Raw genomic sequence first — 18,414 nt, forward strand, 5'->3', positions numbered from 1 at the left:
GTGTTGTTACGATGTGAAACCCAGCTTAACTTGTGGTTAAAAGTGATCCCCAAGTATTTAAAATTTTTTGTTTGCTCGATTGTTGAATTGCCAATAAACCATCTCTGTGGGCCCCAGCAATTTGAAAAGACAACTACTTTAGATTTGGTATAATTGATAGTAAGTGAATTACAATTACAGTAGTCATAAAAGGCGTTCAAATACCTTTGCAGGCCCACTCTTGTACAAGAGAGGATGGTAGTGTCATCGGCATAAAGTAATAAGGGGACCGCTCGGCCTGCAAGTTTAGGCGGATGACCATTGATAGGGGTCAAAAATTGTGCCAGGTCAGTTAAAAATAAATTAAAAAGATGTGGGGCCAGCACACAACCTTGTTTTACCCCCTTTAACACTGGGATTTTACTAGTCAAGTCACCGCTAGAAGAAAATTTCACTTGGCAAAAGGTATTAGAATGAAGTTTCCTCAAGAGAAACAGCAAACGAGGGTCCATTCCCAGGTAACCTAGCTTGATCCATAGTTGGGCTCTATCTATTGAATCAAAAGCACCCTTCAAATCGATGAAGGCAGCATATAATTTTTTTGACCCGGTATGCATATATTTTTCAGCAAGGAAGGCCAGAGTGCAGCAGTGATCCATAGCAGATTTGCCTTTGGAGAAGCCAATCTGTTCAGGACCTATGATGTTGCCTAGGCGCATCCAGTCAGTTAATCGGAGTTCTAAATGTTTTGCATACAATTTGCCCACTATAGATAATAAACTAATGGGGCGGAAGTTTTCTGGTAACTCCAACCCCCCCTTTTTGTATATTGGGATAATTATAGAGTCAAGCCAAGAGTCAGGGATGGAGCCATGCAGATCGATAAAAGAGAACAATTTTGCAAGGGGCAAGAGCCACCAATCGGCAAACTTTGTGAATACCTCAGCGGGAAGGCCATCAGGGCCAGGTGCTTTACCCGCTTTTAAATCCTTCAATAACTCACTGATTTCCTCTAGAGTTACTGGAGGCCAGACCGGCATATCAGTAACTGAGGGGTTTGCTAAGATAGGAGGGGATACACATGGGGCAGCAAAAATGTTAGAGAAGTAATCAACCCATGTTTGCTCAGAGATATTTGGGTCAGTAACAGAATTGTTTTTTAGATTACCTGAAATGATTCTCCAGAAGGCCTTATTATCGTTAGATTTTATCGAGTGGTAAAGTTGGTCCCATTTATTCTGAAAGAAAGCTTTCTTTTTGAATGTAGTAAGCTCCAGGTAGGCTGTCTTGTAAGCAATGTAGGCCTTAATTTTTGATTGGTCTTTGGAGTGACAAGCCTCTTTAAAATGAGCTCTCAGTTCTTGTTTCCAAGCTAAACAATCTGTATCGAACCAGCTGGAGAAACTAGACCTAGACAAGATCACCGGTTTAGCTTTGGCACTACAATAATCAATTAATAATGAAAATCCTGAAAGGATTGAATCATCTGAATTGGAATTTATGATTGAATCCCTTAATCTGCATAGTGCTTCAGAGCCGAAGAGGGAAGAAAACTCCCTTTCTAGGGCCGGGGACCACTTGATTTTTTTTAGAACATTCTCAGGGGCCTTCATGGATTGGGAAACAAATATGTTCATTAGAAGACTAAATAGCAATAACAATTCCCCAAAAGTTTCATGGTTCCATCAAAGGAGTCTTGGGGTCGTGGTAGATAACTCACTGGTCGTTTTCGCACTCACCTCCAGCCGACGCGACCCCCCTCTTCACCGCGCAGGATCTGCGCGGATTTCCCACTAAATGCCGCGGAGCAGCCTTTTGCGCCGGAAACTCCTGGCGCAAAAGCCGCTCAAACCTAAACCTCCAAAAAGCAGTTTCCGGCGCAAAAGGCTTTTGCGACGGGAGTTTCTGGCGCAAAAGGCTGCTCCGCGGCATTTAGTGGGAAATCCGCGCAGATCCTGCGTGGTGAAGAGGGGGGTCGCGCCGGCTGGAGGTGAGTGCGAACGACCACTGAAAATGTCAAGACAGTGTGCGATTGCAATAAAAAAGGCCAACGCCATGCTGGGAATTACTAGGAAGGGAATTGAAAACAAATCAGCCAGTATCATAATGCCCCTGTATAAATCGATGGTGCGGTCTCATTTGGAATACTGTGTACAATTCTGGTCACCGCACCTCAAAAAGGATATTATAGCATTGGAGAAAGTCCAGAAAAGGGCAACTAGAATGATTAAAGGTTTGGAACACTTTCCCTATGAAGAAAGGTTGAAACGCTTGGGGCTCTTTAGCTTGGAGAAACGTCGACTGCAGGGTGACATGATAGAGGTTTACAAGATTCTGCATTGGATGGAGAAAGTAGAGAAAGAAGTCCTTTTCTCCCTTTCTCACAACACAAGAACTCGTGGGCATTCGATGAAATTGCTGAGCAGTCAGGTTAAAACGGATAAAAGGAAGTCCTTCTTCACCCAAAGGGTGATTAACATGTGGAATTAACTGCCACAGGTGGTGGTGGCAGCTACAAGCATAGACAGCTTCAAGAGGGGGTTAGATAAAAATATGGAGCAGAAGTCCACAGTGGCTATTAGCCACAGAGTGTATAAGTGTGTGGGATATAAATCCAATATCTTCATCTACCTCACAGGGTGTCTGTTGTGGGGGAGGAAGGGAAAGGAGGTTGTGAGCTGCTCTGAGACTCTTCAGAATGGAGGGCGGGATATAAATCCAATATCTTCATCTACCTCACAGGGTGTCTGTTGTGGGGGAGGAAGGGAAAGGAGATTGTGAGCCGCTCTGAGATTCTTCGGAGTGGAGGGCGGGATATAAATCCAATATCTTCATCTACCTCACAGGGTGTCTGTTGTGGGGGAGGAAGGGAAAGGAAATTGTGAGCCGCTCTGAGACTCTTCGGAGTGGAGGGTGGGATATAAATCCAATAGCTTCATCTACCTCACAGGGTGTCTGTTGTGGGGGAGGAAGGGAAAGGAGGTTGTGAGCTGCTCTGAGACTCTTCAGAATGGAGGGCGGGATATAAATCCAATAGCTTCATCTACCTCACAGGGTGTCTGTTGTGGGGGAGGAAGGGAAAGGAGTTTGTGAGCCGCTCTGAGACTCTTCGCAGTGGAGGGAGGGATATAAATCCAATAGCTTCATCTACCTCACAGGGTGTCTGTTGTGGGGGAGGGAGGAAAAGGAGATTGTGAGCCGCTCTGAGACTCTTCGGACTGGAGGGCGGGATATAAATCCAGTATCTTCATCTACCTCACGGGGTGTCTGTTTTGGGGGAGGAAGGGAAAGGAGATTGTGAGCCGCTCTGAGGCTCTTTGGAGTGGAGGGCGGGATATAAATCCAATATCTTCATCTACCTCACAGGGTGTCTGTTGTGGGGGAGGAAGGGAAAGGAGATTGTGAGCCGCTCTGAGACTCTTCGGAGTGAAGGGCGGGATATAAATCCAGTATCTTCTTCTTCTATTGCAGGGAGGGGAAGGGAAAGGAGGTTGTAAACCGCTCTGAGTGAAGGGCAGGGTATAAACTTAATCACTTCTTCCTCTTCTCTTTCCCCCAGGAGCTACAGTCAGCATTGGCACCATGGGAGTCGTGATTCAAATGCAATGCTCCATTGTGTTTTAATTTCTAGGATTTTCACAGCACAGCCACAAACCATATGAAAGACACAGGTGATCCACCACTGACAGCTGCCTAGGGCAGCTCATACATCTCCCCGAAGGTCAGGCTCCCTTTAAATGCCAGGCAGGAGAAACGCAAAGGTTTTTTGTCTCACCAATCATTTCTACCCTTGGAGCAACACACAAATAGGGCGACTGGATCAAAGCAAAGGTCCATCAAGTCCAACCTCCAAGCTGGGCAACTGGAGGCCTCTGAGACCCCACAGGCCACGTATGTGGGTCACAGCCTCCCCTGTTGTCCATACCTGTTGCCTCGAGAAATATAGAGCCTAAGAACAGAAGAGAAACCATGCTGGATCAGGGCAGTGGCCCATCTAGTCTGTACCTCTGGATTCTTAGCTGCCGTGGCAAATACCAGCTGCAGTGGTCCTGCTCTCCATGAAATATCTCCATGAAAGATTTCAAAGGTAGCGTTGCCAGGTTGCCCACTATGGATGGTGCCAAGACCTCCCACAATCCCATCTCAATCTCTGAGCTCCCATAGCTATGGGAGCAAAACGGGGATTACAGCCATAGAGATTTGGGGGATTCCTAGAGTGTCATGCGATGCAGATTTCCACAGAGCTCACATGTTTAATGGCTGGCAGGGACTACCTGCTTCTGTACTGTTCAAACACTTAAGAGTATTTTTTAAAAAAAAAAAAAATTATTGACGTTAGTCTGCCTGTCTCACGTGGACTCAAAGCGGACGACACAGAGTGAAACAGCACCGTCAACAAAATGGGACATTTCATAACTAATGCTTTAAGAGGTTAGAAATCTGGAACCTACTTTGTTCTAGGATAGTTAGGTGAAGAAAGAGCTGGTTGGAGAACGGCACTCAAAGAGTAGTTGTCAGTGGCATTTCATCGGAATTGAGGGAAGTGTCCGGTGCCCCCCACCCCAAATCTCCAGGTATTGCCCAACCCGGAGATGGCAACCCTAGCTGTTTTGAAAGCCATCTGATCTGCATTTGCCATATTTGGGGCTGAGGAGTCCTGTAAGCGAAACAGTGCCCAGGCCTGTTGCCCTTGAGTCACCTTCCGTCCCAGTCAATACTTCCTCTGAGGAGTCTTATGAACAAAAATTCTACTTTGTGAGCCACTGGCATTAAAGTTCTGAGTTAGTGCATGAATTAGTTTGCTCTGGGGGGCATTTTTCCTGAGCTAAGACAAAAATGTGTGAGCTGGCTCACAGTAACTCAGCTTAGCGGGAACACTGGTCCCAGTGCTCTGAGAATTGGGAGGGGTTGCAAATACAGTAGAAGACAGAAACAGGATCCAGCATGACCTTGATGGGCTGGAAAACTGGGCTAAAACCAATAAAATGAATTTTAACAGGGGTAAATGTAAAGTTCTGCTTTTGGGTAGGAAAAATCCGCATGCATGGTTATAGGATGGGGGAGACTTGTCTTAGCAGCAGTCTGTGTGAAAAGGATCTAGAGTCTTAGTGGATCATATGCTGAACATGAGTCAACAGTGTGATGCGGTGGCTAAAAAGGCAAATGCAATTTTGGGCAGTATCCACAGAAGAATAGTGTCCAGATCACATGATGTGATGGTATTGCTTTACTCTGCTCTGGTAAGACCTCACCTGGAGTATTGTGTTCAGTTTTGAGCACCACATTTTAAGAAGGATCTAGAGAAACTGGAACGGGTCCAGAGGAGGGCGACAAAGATGGTGAGGGGTCTGGAGACCAAGTCCTATGAGGAAAGGTTGAAGGAGCAAGTTTAGCCTGGAGAAGAGACGGCTGAGAGGTGATATGATCACCATCTTCAAGGACTTGAAGAGCTATAATCTATTCTAGAGGAGGGTGTGGAATTGTTTTCTGTGGCCCCAGAAGGCAGGACCAGAACCAATGGGTTGAAATTAAATCAAAAGAGTTTCCAGCTCAACATAAGAAAGAACTTCCTGACCATTAGAGCGGTTCCTCAGCAGAACAGGCTTCCTCCTCGGGAGGTGGTGGGCTCTCCTTCCTTGGAGGTTTTTCAACAGAGGCTAGATGGCCATCTGACGGCGATGAAGATCCTGTGAATTTAGGGGGAGGTATTTGTGGGTTTCCTGCATTGTGCAGGGGGTTGGACTAGATGACCCTGGAGATCCCTTCCAACTCTAGGATTCTAAGGGGACTGAAAAGTCCCTTGGACTCATGCTTCCCACGCTGTCCACACTCATCTATCTCCTGTAAATCTTCAGAGAAAGACTTCAGTTCCCCTCGAGGGCAAGGCCATGGCTGCCAGAGGCTCAATAGCTGTGGCATGAAGCCTTCTGAGCCGCTGCAATGCCATTACCCACGGGCAGAGGGTGGCATGATGGAATTTGGCCTCCCCATCATCCCCGACTCCAGAGATAACCTTGGGAGGATAGAGGCAAAACTGAGCAAAGCTCAGACGCTTAGAAGCCGCGCGGCGGGCTTTATCTTGTCATAAAACAAAGCCCCACCGCTCTTTCTGGCATAAAACAATCCTGCTTTCTTCCTAATGAGCTACACATGCTCCTTGCTAATGCCACAATCAATTAATGTGACTCCCCAGACGGGCCCCGCACCGGGTGCTCGCTTGTGCGTGATTAACGGTGAATCGCTAATGCCGCCTTCACCTTGGGACAGCGGCGGCAGAAACAGGGCGAAAAGCAGCTTCCCATAAATATTCAGAGATTTTAATATATCAGCCCTGGTTACAGGAATTTATTAGCATCGCTTCCTTCCCCTCCAGCGCTTCCTCCGCAGCAGCTGGCACCCCACTAGCTCAGCTCTCTCCCTCCCCAAAGAGGGACTCGGACTCTTTTAAAATGTTATCAAAAGGTCTCCGTGTTTACAGGAGAGAATTCACGGCTGTTACGTGAAAGCCAGTGTGCTGGAGAGGCCAAGGGACTGAGCTAGGAAACAGGGCGCAGAAATATATAGTGCAGGAGTGTCAAACATGCAGCCCAGGGGTCAAATCAGGCCCCCGGAAGGCTCCAATCAGGCCCCCGAGTAACTGACTGTCATCTGCTTCCTTCTCCCTCTCTCTTGCTTCCTTCTGCATAACAGCTTGCTTTGCAAGGCTTGCTCAATCACACAGGAGCTACAGAGCAGAAACTCTATTTTCTCCATTGGCTGAGGCTCCTCCCTTGCAGAGGAAAGTGGGAAGGCAGAGCTTGTTTTTCCAGGCTCTCTCAATCACACAGCAGAGCTACTGAGCCAAGTCCCTTTTCCTTCTATTGGCTGAAGCTCCTCTCCCTCCTGGTCCCCTGGGGAAGGAAGAAAAGGAGATACCCAGAAAGGAAGGGGATACCCAAATCTCCAGGTAGAGCTTCCTTTGCCCAGTTCCCTGGATCCCATGGGAGAGATACAAAGAAAGCACCTTTAAGACCGTGCTAATGTTTTAAGCATGTTTTAAGTTTTTTTAAAAAAATCTTTAATTGTGTTTGTCTGTGTCCTTTATAAAGTTGATATCGTTTTCAAAAAGTTTTATTAGTTTCATTTTCAAAAAGTTTTATTAGTTTCAGAAAAAAAGAGAGGGATAGGAGATTGGGAAATAGAACACACAATACATTCCGGTAATATTTTGCATAAGAATACTTTCAAAAATCATAATTCTACAATAACTTCTTAATATAAATTGTCCCCGACTATCTTTGTCTCAACTACACCAAATCCATTTCACATTTTATAGTATACTTCTTTTGTTAAAATTTTCCAGTAATTTTGACAATTCCAATAAGGACAGGTCTTAGAAGAGAGAATACAGGGGGGAAAGGAAAAATAAGTTCACATCAGAGAATCTTAAGAGTCTTGGTTATCTAACCAGGCATAAAATTTAATCCAATATTTTCTTGCTTCTTCTTTAGATTTCCCAGACAACAACTGGGATAAGAAGTCCACTTCTGCTTTTTCCAAAACTTTTCCCACAAAATCCATTTTCGTGGGAATTTCTTGAGCCTTCCATCTTCGCTACCAAATCTTAAATAGGTACACACATGGGCTGGCCCAACCTGACATGGCCTGGCTCAATAAGGCCGCATTGATGTCAGATCTGGCCCTCATGAGTTCGACACCCCTGGACGAGGAGCAGCAAGTCCTGGGTTCAAATTCCAGCTCAGGGAAGCTCACCAGGTGACAGGCTGGTCATTCCCTCTTAGCCTACCTTGCAGGGCTTCTGGAAGGCTCCCACGAGGCAACGAAGAAGCATTTTACTGCCCTTGAAGGAAGGGTAGAATAAGAACCTAATGGATAGCAAACGTTTCCCCCTGTTAGGCAGCTAGTTATTATTGCTGCCAGAACCAATAAACGGTAGCGATCCTTGACCGGACAACGCAGAGATTTAGCGCCAAGATAAAGTGAAGGGGAAAGATTCACCCGCTACATTTCTGTGTTAATGTTACGAGAAGAGGAACAGTCAGAAAGGCAACCATGGTGAATGTGGCCAAGAGAATCCACTGGCTGTTTCTCACAAACATCTGCCTTGGATATTCTTATCCTGGCGCAGAGTTTCCGTTTGTTTGTCCGGTGGCAAAGTTTAAAGCTGGGTAGAAGCTTTTGTGTGCGCGGGGACCCAGAATGAAACATTGTTGGTTTGAAAGGTGCCACTGGACTCAAAGGCTTCAAACCAGCACACTCACCCCCTTGAATCTGGGAAAATAACCAAAACCTATCAAGCAGGAGAGCCAGTTTGGTGTAGTGGTTAAGTGTGCGGACTCTTATCTGGGAGAACCGGGTTTGATTCTCCACTCCTCCACTTGCACCTGCTAGCATGGCCTTGGGTCAGCCATAGCTCTGGCAGAGGTTGTCCTTGAAAGAGCAGCTGCTGTGAGAGCCCTCTCCAGCCCCACCCACCTCACAGGGTGTCTGTTGTGGTGGAGGAAGGTCAAGGAGATTGTGAGCCGCTCTGAGACTCTTCGGAGTGGAGGGCGGGATATAAATCCAATATCTTCTTCTTCTTCAGGCTGATGGAAATCTTCCTCATGCCACTGCAGCCACACGAGAGAAAGTAATTTTAAAAGTATGATGGGAGTAAGGTTTTATTATAACAATTCTAATTCAAGAAGCATTTTAAGGTGGATGCTGAGCTGATATATTTTAGTACCCCTTCCGCTGATGTCAGGGGTGTGTGGCATATGCAAATTAGTTGTGCAAACGGGTTGTGCTAATGAGCTCAGGCACCTCTTTTTCTAGAAAATGACCCCTGGAGCTGTCCATGAAAATGCTGCACTGGAAAATGCCTTTGCTTTGCCACTTTGAAGGAGGGAGGGGTGTTGAAGGCAATGTTTTATTGTGGGCAGGTGAGAAAAGCTGCACACTGCCCCCCCCCCATTCCCTTTCTCCACACAACAGTTGCGTCTTCACTCCTCCACCTACAGCTGCTAGAATGGCCTTGGGTCAGCCAGAGCTCTCTTATCTGGGAGAACCGGGTTTGATTCCCCACTCCTCCACTTGCACCTGCTGGCATGGCCTTGGGTCAGCTATAGCTCTGGCAGAGGTTGTCCTTGAAAGAGCAGCTGCTGTGAGAGCCCTCTCCAGCCCCACCCACCTCACAGGGTGTCTGTTGTGGTGGAGGAAGGTCAAGGAGATTGTGAGCCGCTCTGAGACTCTTCGGAGTGGAGGGCGGGATATAAATCCAATATCTTCTTCTTCTTCAGGCTGATGGAAATCTTCCTCATGCCACTGCAGCCACACGAGAGAAAGTAATTTTAAAAGTATGATGGGAGTAAGGTTTTATTATAACAATTCTAATTCAAGAAGCATTTTAAGGTGGATGCTGAGCTGATATATTTTAGTACCCCTTCCGCTGATGTCAGGGGTGTGTGGCATATGCAAATTAGTTGTGCAAACGGGTTGTGCTAATGAGCTCAGGCACCTCTTTTTCTAGAAAATGACCCCTGGAGCTGTCCATGAAAATGCTGCACTGGAAAATGCCTTTGCTTTGCCACTTTGAAGGAGGGAGGGGTGTTGAAGGCAATGTTTTATTGTGGGCAGGTGAGAAAAGCTGCACACTGCCCCCCCCCATTCCCTTTCTCCACACAACAGTTGCGTCTTCACTCCTCCACCTACAGCTGCTAGAATGGCCTTGGGTCAGCCAGAGCTCTCTTATCTGGGAGAACCGGGTTTGATTCCCCACTCCTCCACTTGCACCTGCTGGCATGGCCTTGGGTCAGCTATAGCTCTGGCAGAGGTTGTCCTTGAAAGAGCAGCTGCTGTGAGAGCCCTCTCCAGCCCCACCCACCTCACAGGGTGTCTGTTGTGGTGGAGGAAGGTCAAGGAGATTGTGAGCCGCTCTGAGACTCTTCGGAGTGGAGGGCGGGATATAAATCCAATATCTTCTTCTTCTTCAGGCTGATGGAAATCTTCCTCATGCCACTGCAGCCACACGAGAGAAAGTAATTTTAAAAGTATGATGGGAGTAAGGTTTTATTATAACAATTCTAATTCAAGAAGCATTTTAAGGTGGATGCTGAGCTGATATATTTTAGTACCCCTTCCGCTGATGTCAGGGGTGTGTGGCATATGCAAATTAGTTGTGCAAACGGGTTGTGCTAATGAGCTCAGGCACCTCTTTTTCTAGAAAATGACCCCTGGAGCTGTCCATGAAAATGCTGCACTGGAAAATGCCTTTGCTTTGCCACTTTGAAGGAGGGAGGGGTGTTGAAGGCAATGTTTTATTGTGGGCAGGTGAGAAAAGCTGCACACTGCCCCCCCCATTCCCTTTCTCCACACAACAGTTGCGTCTTCACTCCTCCACCTACAGCTGCTAGAATGGCCTTGGGTTAGCCATAGCTTTCGCAGGAGTTGTCCTTGAAAGGGCAGTTGCTGTGAGAGCCCTCTCAGCCCCACCCACCCCACAGGGTGTCTGTTGTGGAGGAAGGAGATAAAGGAGATTGTAAGCTGCTCTGAGTCTCAAGTTGGCAGATGGCACTAAATTGTTCAGGGTGGTGAGAACCAGAGAGGATTGTGAGGCACTCCAAAGGGATCTGTTGAGGCTGGGTGAGTGGGCGTCAACATGGCAGATGAGGTTCAATGTGGCCAAGTGCAAAGTAATGCACGTTGGGGCCAAGAATCCCAGCTACAAATACAAGTCGATGGGGTGTGAACTGGCAGAGATCTTGGGGTCGTGGTAGATAACTCACTGAAAATGTCAAGACAGTATGTTATTGCAATAAAAAAGGCCAACGCCATGCTGGGAATTATTAGGAAGGAAATTGAAAACAAATCAGCCAGTATCATAATGCCCCTGTATAAATCGATGGTGCGGTCTCATTTGAAGTACTATGTGCAATTCTGATCACCGCACCTCAAAAAGAATATTATAGCATTGGAAAAAGTGCAGAAAAGGGCAACTAGAATGATTAAAGGTTTGGAACACTTTCCCTATGAAGAAAGGTTAAAACGCTTGGTGCTCTTTAGCTTGGAGAAACGTCGACTGCGGGGTGACATGATAGAGGTTTACAAGATTATGCATGGGATGGAGAAAGTAGAGAAAGGAGTCCTTTTCTCCCTTTCTCACAATACAAGAACTCGTGGGCATTCAATGAAATTGCTGGGCAGTACTTCTTGCTGAGGAAGTCCTTCTTCACCCAAAGGGTGATTAACATGTGGAATTCACTGCCACAGGAAGTGGGGGGGCTACAAGCATAGCCAGCTTCAAGAGGGGATTGGATAAAAATATGGAGCAGAGGTCCATCAGTGACTATTAGCCACAGTGTGTGTGTGTGTGTGTGTGTGTGTGTATAAATATATATGTATTTTGGCCACAAAGGAAGCCCGTTTGAAATCTACTAGGGATAGGGCCTTCTCCGTAATGGCCCCTTCCTGGTGGAACCAGCTGCCGGAAGAGGTAAGGGCCCTGCGGGATCTCGCTCAATTCCGCAGGGCTTGTAAGACAGTCCTCTTCTGGCTGGCTTACAACTAACCGGCACTTTAAACTTGAAACTGAGTGTAGTTTTTATAAGATTGCTGTATGTTTTAATGTTTTAACTATGTAAACTGTGAGAAATGTTTAAATTTTTAACTATGTAAACTGTGTGAAATGTTTAAATTTTTATATTCTTATGTTAGATTTTATATGCTGTAAGCCGCCCTGAGCCACCTGGTGGGAAGGGCGGGATACAAATTACAAATAAATAAATAAATAATAAAAGTGTTGGACTGGATGGGCCATTGGTCTGATCCAACATGGCTTCTCTTATGTTCTGATTCAAAGAGAAGGGCGGGGTATAAATCTGCAGTCGTCGTCTTCTTCTTCAGGATCCCAGAGGTCTACCCATCTCCCTGGCAGTGATTGCTGGACCGGGGGGGGGGGGGGGCACTCGCCTGCCGCTTGGAAGGAGGCCAACTCCAGCCCGGGCCCCCTGCTAATTTCATCTCTCCCAGGCGCTCGATTATTAACCTGTCACCGCCACCCTTCAGAATATTTTTTTTATTCTGTCTAAGCAGAGATACATAAAGTCTCCATAAACTCCGCGGGGTGATTTATGGCTCCCCATCAAGAGACGGCAGGAAAGTCATCCAGCAATGTCACCTCATGTTCTTTCCCTTGGCCAGGTTGCCCCCCCACCCCCACCTTGTGAGGCTGGCAATCAGAAAGAGAAGCGGCGAGGTGGGGGAAGGGAAGCGGCCCCGGCTGGAAAGAGACGGATGGCTTCCAGCAGGCAAAAAAAAGATGACAAAGCACTCTGGTCCCCCAAGGGGAGTTTGAGGGGCTAAAGGAGAAGGCTTAGCCCGGCAGCTGCTATCCTGGCAATCTCTGCCACTACGCAAACTAGGCAATCACCTAGGGCGCCAGCCTTCTGGGGGCACTGAACTGGGTGCCCCCCATGTGACTCAGTGATGTCATCCGTGCAGAGGGGAGTGCCAGAAGTTAGCCTCGCCTACAGGGCCAGACAGCCTAAGTCTGGCCCTGGTGTACTCTGCAGGAATATGGGATCCCACCACCAGGCCTTCTGCCACTGGCTGCCCTGGATCATTCACAGGTCATCCTGCTCTCCAGGGGACGGTGAACTTCTGGCAGCAGCAAAACTGAGCCCAGGCGGGTGCCTGAAAGCCAGCTGAAGGGTTTCCACTGCCTTCTGGGACTCGGGTTGCCAATCCGCAGGTGGGCAGTAAATAAGAAACTTGCAATGTGGAGTTTAAGCAAAGCAAGAAAAACACCGCGCACCAAATGTTGCAATATAACAATATAAGTGCAAAACACTGTAATTCTTAAATGTCCTTCAAAGCAGGTAAGCAGTCCTTAGTAGAAACTCAAACTTTAAATTTTAGAGAGCCAGTTTGGTGCATTGGTTAAGTGCGTGGACTCTTATCTGGGAGAACCGGGCTTGATTCCCCACTCCTCCTTTTGCAGCTGCTGGAATGGCCTTGGGTCAGCCAGAGCTCTCTTATCTGGGAGAACTGGGTTTGATTCCCCACTCCTCCACTTGCACCTGCTAGAATGGCCTTGGGTCAGCCAGAGCTCTCTTATCTAGGAGAACCGGGTTTGATTCCCCACTCCTCCACTTGCACCTGCTGGAATGGTCTTGGGTCAGCCATGACTCTCTTATCTGGGAGAACCGGGTTTGATTCCCCACTCCTCCACTTGCAGCTTCTGGAATGGCCTTGGGTCAGCCACAGCTCTCTTATCTGGGAGAACCGGGTTTGATTCCCCACTCCTCCATTTGCAGCTGCTGGAATGGCCTTGGGTCAGTCATGGCTCTCTTATCTGGGAGAACCAGCTTTGATTCCCCACTCCTCCACTTGCAGCTGCTGGAATGGCTTTGGGTCAGCCATAGCTCTGGCAGAGGTTGTCCTTGAAAGGGCAGCTGCTGTGAGAGTCCTCTCAGCCCCACCCACCTCGCAGGGTGTCTGTTGTGGGGGGGAGGTAAAGGAGATTGTGAGCCACTCTGAGACTCTTGAGTGGAGGGCGGAATATAAATCCAATGTCTTCTTCTTCTTCTTAAATGTTGCCAGGTATGAAAATCTGCTGTCTTTGTCTTTTGTCTTTTTGTAGGCAGCAGCTCATAGTCATATCTTATCAGTATGCACGAATGGTTCATGCATACTGATAAGATATGACTGTGAGCTGTTGCCTAAGCACGGGTTCCGGAGTGTAAAAACAGTGGCCAGAGGAAGTGTAAAGGAAACACGAACTTGAACCTAGGAGTCGTGTTGCTGCTACTGCCCCTGTTGAATTACTCTTCAAAGAGGAGCAGCCGGGCTATCTGCGTCTCTCCACAGAAAGACAAGAAGACAGCAGAGTTTCACAGCTGGCAACATTTAAAGTTTGAGTTTCTACTAAGGACTGTTTACTTGCTTTGAAGGACGTTTAAGAATTACAGTGACAAAGCGGTTGAGTAAAATAGTGTTTTGCACTTATATTGCAACATTCGGTCCGCGGTGTTTTCTTGCTTTGCCTAATCCCCATATGTGGGCAGGGGATCCCCCACTTTGGAGGCCGTCCCCCCGCTTCAGGGTCATCAGAAAGTGGGGGGGAGGGAGATGTCTGCTGGGCACTCCGTTATTCCCTATGGAGAACTATTCCCATAGGGTATAATGGAAAATTGATCCACAGGTATCTGGGGCTAAAGCGGGGGGGGGGGGGGCGTTTTTTGAGGTAGATGCACCAAATTTGCAGCATAGCATTCAACGACTCTCCTCAAGACACCCTCTTGGTCCAGGGGGTCCAGTTCTATGAGCCCCCAAAGAAGGTGCCCCTATCCTTCATTTTTCCAAATGGAGGGAAGGCATTTAAAGCAGTGTGGTTGCTTTAAATGTGATGGCCAGAACTCCCTCTGGAGTTCAATTATGCTTATCACAACCTGGCTCCACCCCACAAAGTCTCCTGGCCCCACCCCCAAAGTCCCCAGGTATTTCTTGAATTGGACCTGGCAACCCTATCTCTGAGTGAGAATTGGGCTCTTTCCCCTCCCCTCTGCCACCTCCTACCATTGTCAGGCTTTCACCTGCTGAGCAGTAAGGGGAAAGGTCCCCTGTGCAAGCACCAGTCGTTTCCAGCTCTGGGGTGACATTGCTTTCACAACGTTTTCACGGCAGACTTCTTACGGGGTGGTTTGCCATTGCCTTCCCAAGTCATCTACTCTTTCCCCCCAGCAAGCTGGGAACTCCTTTGACCGACCTCGGAAGGATGGAAGGCTAAGTCAACCTCCAGCCGGCTACCTGAAAACCCAGCTTCTGCCGGGGATCGAACTCAGGTCATGAGCAGAGCTTAGGACTGCAATACTGCAGCTTTAACACTCTGCACCACGGGGCTCTTCCTGCTGAGCAGTAAAGCAACTGCAGATTAAGTGAGTTTCCAAGTTTCAGATCTGTTGTTTCTTTATGCCCTTCCCTTTACAACAGGCTCTCCGCTGTGCCCCTGGGAGGTATCTGATGAGTTCTCCGATCCCCTCCAATGGGCAGGCAACTGCTCTCTCCCCAGGAGGCTTGTAGAGCTGAAGCAGGGGGTGCTCTCCCCCCCACAAGCATTCTAAGATCCCTGATGGTTGCCTGGTGCTTGCTGGGATTGTTACGAAGACCCAGAGCTGAATGGGCAGTGACCGGCTCCACTGGTGGACCTCCTGGTGGCACCTGGGTTTTTGGCCACTGTGTGATAACAGAGTGTTGGACTGGATGGGCCACTGGCCTAATCCAACATGGTTTCTCTTATGTTCTTATTGACCTCCTGATGGCACCTGGGTTTTTTGGCCACTGTGTGACAGAGTGTTGGACTGGACAGGCCTTTGGCCTGATCCAACATGGCTTCTCTTAATGGTCCATTTGGCACTTTGCATGTTGGGATCCTCCGATCCAGGCTTCAGTGCTTCTGATTCTTGGATGGGGGAAGGTCTCTGAGGCTGTGGAGAGGCATTTGTTATACAAATGAGCATTGTGGTTTTACATCCGATTCATAAACTCATTTTTTTTAATTCAAAACTTGTTTATGTCGCCTCCCCACCTGATTCACCCCCCTCCCCCAAGCCAGCTAACATGACAACATTAGAACAATTAAAAATGTTTTTAAAGTTTTAAAAGAATCCTATAAACGCACATATAAAAACAAACAACATGAAAAGCAGGAAAGAGAGCCAGTAACTGATAGTGGGGCACGTCAAGCAAAACAAGAGTCTTTTTCACCTGCTGGTGGAAGACACTGATCAACGGAGACAGATGAGCCTCCCTGGGAAGGGAGTCCCAAAATTTTGGGGCCAAGATCAACAAAGCACTTTCTCTGGTTGCTACCCATCCAGCCTCAGACACTGAGCTGAACATAAGAACATAAGAGAAGCCATGTTGGATCAGGCCAATGGCCCATCCAGTCCAACACTCTGTGTCACACAGTGGCCAAATATATATACACACACACTGCGGCTAATAGCCACTGATGGACCTCTGCTCCATATTTTTATGGCACTCCTTTGCCTCTGGAGATGGGAAGGAAGTCTGGCAAGGGCATCATGGAAAAGAAATCGAAAAGAAGGGCAAGTGGTAGAGCTAGGTGGACCTTCCAAGAAGGAGTTTTGGGTGGCAACGACAGCAAAGGAGAATGATCAGAGCCAGTTTGGTGTGGTGGTTAAGTGTGTAGACTCTTATCTGGGAGAACCAGGTTTGATTCCCCACTCCTCCACTTGCAGTTGCTGGAATGGCCTTGGGTCAGCCAGAGCTCTCTTATCTGGGAGAACCAGGTTTGATTCCCCACTCCTCCACTTGCAGTTGCTGGAATGGCCTTGGGTCAGCCAGAGCTCTCTTATCTGGGAGAACCAGGTTTGATTCCCCACTCCTCCACTTGCAGTTGCTGGAATGGCCTTGGGTCAGCCAGAGCTCTCTTATCTGGGAGAACCAGGTTTGATTCCCCACTCCTTCACTTGCAGTTGCTGGAATGGCCTTGGGTCAGCCAGAGCTCTCTTATCTGGGAGAACCAGGTTTGATTCCCCACTCCTCCACTTGCAGTTGCTGGAATGGCCTTGGGTCAGCCAGAGCTCTCTTATCTGGGAGAACCAGGTTTGATTCCCCACTCCTTCACTTGCAGTTGCTGGAATGGCCTTGGGTCAGCCAGAGCTCTCTTATCTGGGAGAATCGGGTTGGATTCCCCACTCCTCCACTTGCAGCTGCTGGAATGGCCTTGGGTCAGCCAGAGCTCTCTTATCTGGGAGAACCAGGTTTGATTCCCCACTCCTCCACTTGCAGCTGCTGGAATGGCCTTGGGTCAGCCATAGCTCTCATTGAAAGGGCATGTAACGGTCCGACCCTTATGACCGAGACCAGGCGGGCCGTTAGAATGGTGGCTCAAACAAAAATCCAAATATCCAGGCCCAAAACCGGATCCTGGGGTAAACTGCCACCAGGCTGGATTACTTTTTTCACTCTGAGATCCCAGCCCAACCTCAGAGTTTTATCCTCTAAAACCAGCGAAAGCCCAACCACAGCAGATGTGGCCGGGAGTTCCCCAGACAAGATATTTTTTCTTATTTGGTAGATTAGGCGACCTTCGGGGCGGTCGAGTAAGCTTTTGGCATGTTGCTACAACCCCCCACACAAAGCGACAAGAAAGCTCTTTTTTAAAACCAAAAAAGAGTTTATTTAAAGATAGGCTTAAAAATTATCATTAAGAGCAGTGAGCCAAAACAATAACGTTGCAAAATATACTTAACTAAAGGCACCATATGGTTCCAAAGAAATCAGGCAACAAAGTCCATTGAATCCACAAACAAAGAGCCCCAGCGTAGAGTCTAGGGTCCCAGAGTCTAGTCCAATCGTCCCGTAGAGGGCCCAGAACAAAGAAAAAGGTAATCTTTTATTCTTAAGGAGCCCTCCCGGATAGATTCGAAAAACCCAATCAGAACTCAACTCCACAAAATAGCATTAATGAGACCCAGATATGGGTGTCAGCCACAGGTGTCTCCCTTCAGTTCCCTGGGCAACAAATCTGCAGGTGCACCAACTCAAGGCCCTCTCTAATGGGCCTGACCTTTAGGTTCTAGGCTTTGCCAAAAAAAAAAAAAAACATTTAAAAATTCATAAGCAGGCCTCCAGCCTGCCCAAACTTAAAATTAAGAGGAACCATATATAATTTTGGTCCACAGCATTACACCTCTATCATGTCACCCCACAGTCGACGTTTCTCCAAGCTAAAGAGCCCCAAGCGTTTTAACCTTTCTTTATAGGGAAAGTGTTCCAACCCTTTAATGATTCTAGTTGCCCTTTTCTGGACTTTTTCCAATGCTATAATATACTTTTTGAGGTGCAGTGACCAGAATTGTACACAGTATTCCAAATGAGACCGCACCATCGATTTATACAGGGGCATTATGATACTGGCTGATTTGTTTTCAATTCCCTTCCTAATAATTCCCAGCTGGGCCTCTGAAGGTAAATGGAGCGTGTAAGTCAGTTCACGTGGAAGCTACTTGATGCCCAGCTGATGTGGCTCCAGCTCTGTGTTCGAAAACACCTGCAGACCGTGGGGGTGGGGCCTATGGGGGTGGGGTTTGGGGAGGGGAGTGGCCTCAGCAGAATACAGTGCCATAGAGTCCACCCTCAAAAGCAGCCATTTTCTCCAGGGGAACTGATCTGGAAAAGGACCCTGGAGGTTTTTGCTATCGTCTGGGCATGGAGCACTTATTTACTTACTTACTTATTTGACTTATATCCCTCCCTCCCCGCTGAAGCAGGCTCAGAGTGGCTTTCATATCCATAAAATATTTCATAAAACTGATTTAAAACAGCGACAAATGTCGTACATTCCATGGGTCACTGGGGATGTTTTGGGGAGGGGGGTATTTGCGAAGTTCATGCATTGTGCAATGGGTTGGACTAGATGACCCTGGAGGT

The sequence above is a fragment of the Heteronotia binoei genome, chromosome 11 (assembly GCF_032191835.1).
Source record: "Heteronotia binoei isolate CCM8104 ecotype False Entrance Well chromosome 11, APGP_CSIRO_Hbin_v1, whole genome shotgun sequence".
Classification (NCBI taxonomy): domain Eukaryota; kingdom Metazoa; phylum Chordata; class Lepidosauria; order Squamata; family Gekkonidae; genus Heteronotia; species Heteronotia binoei.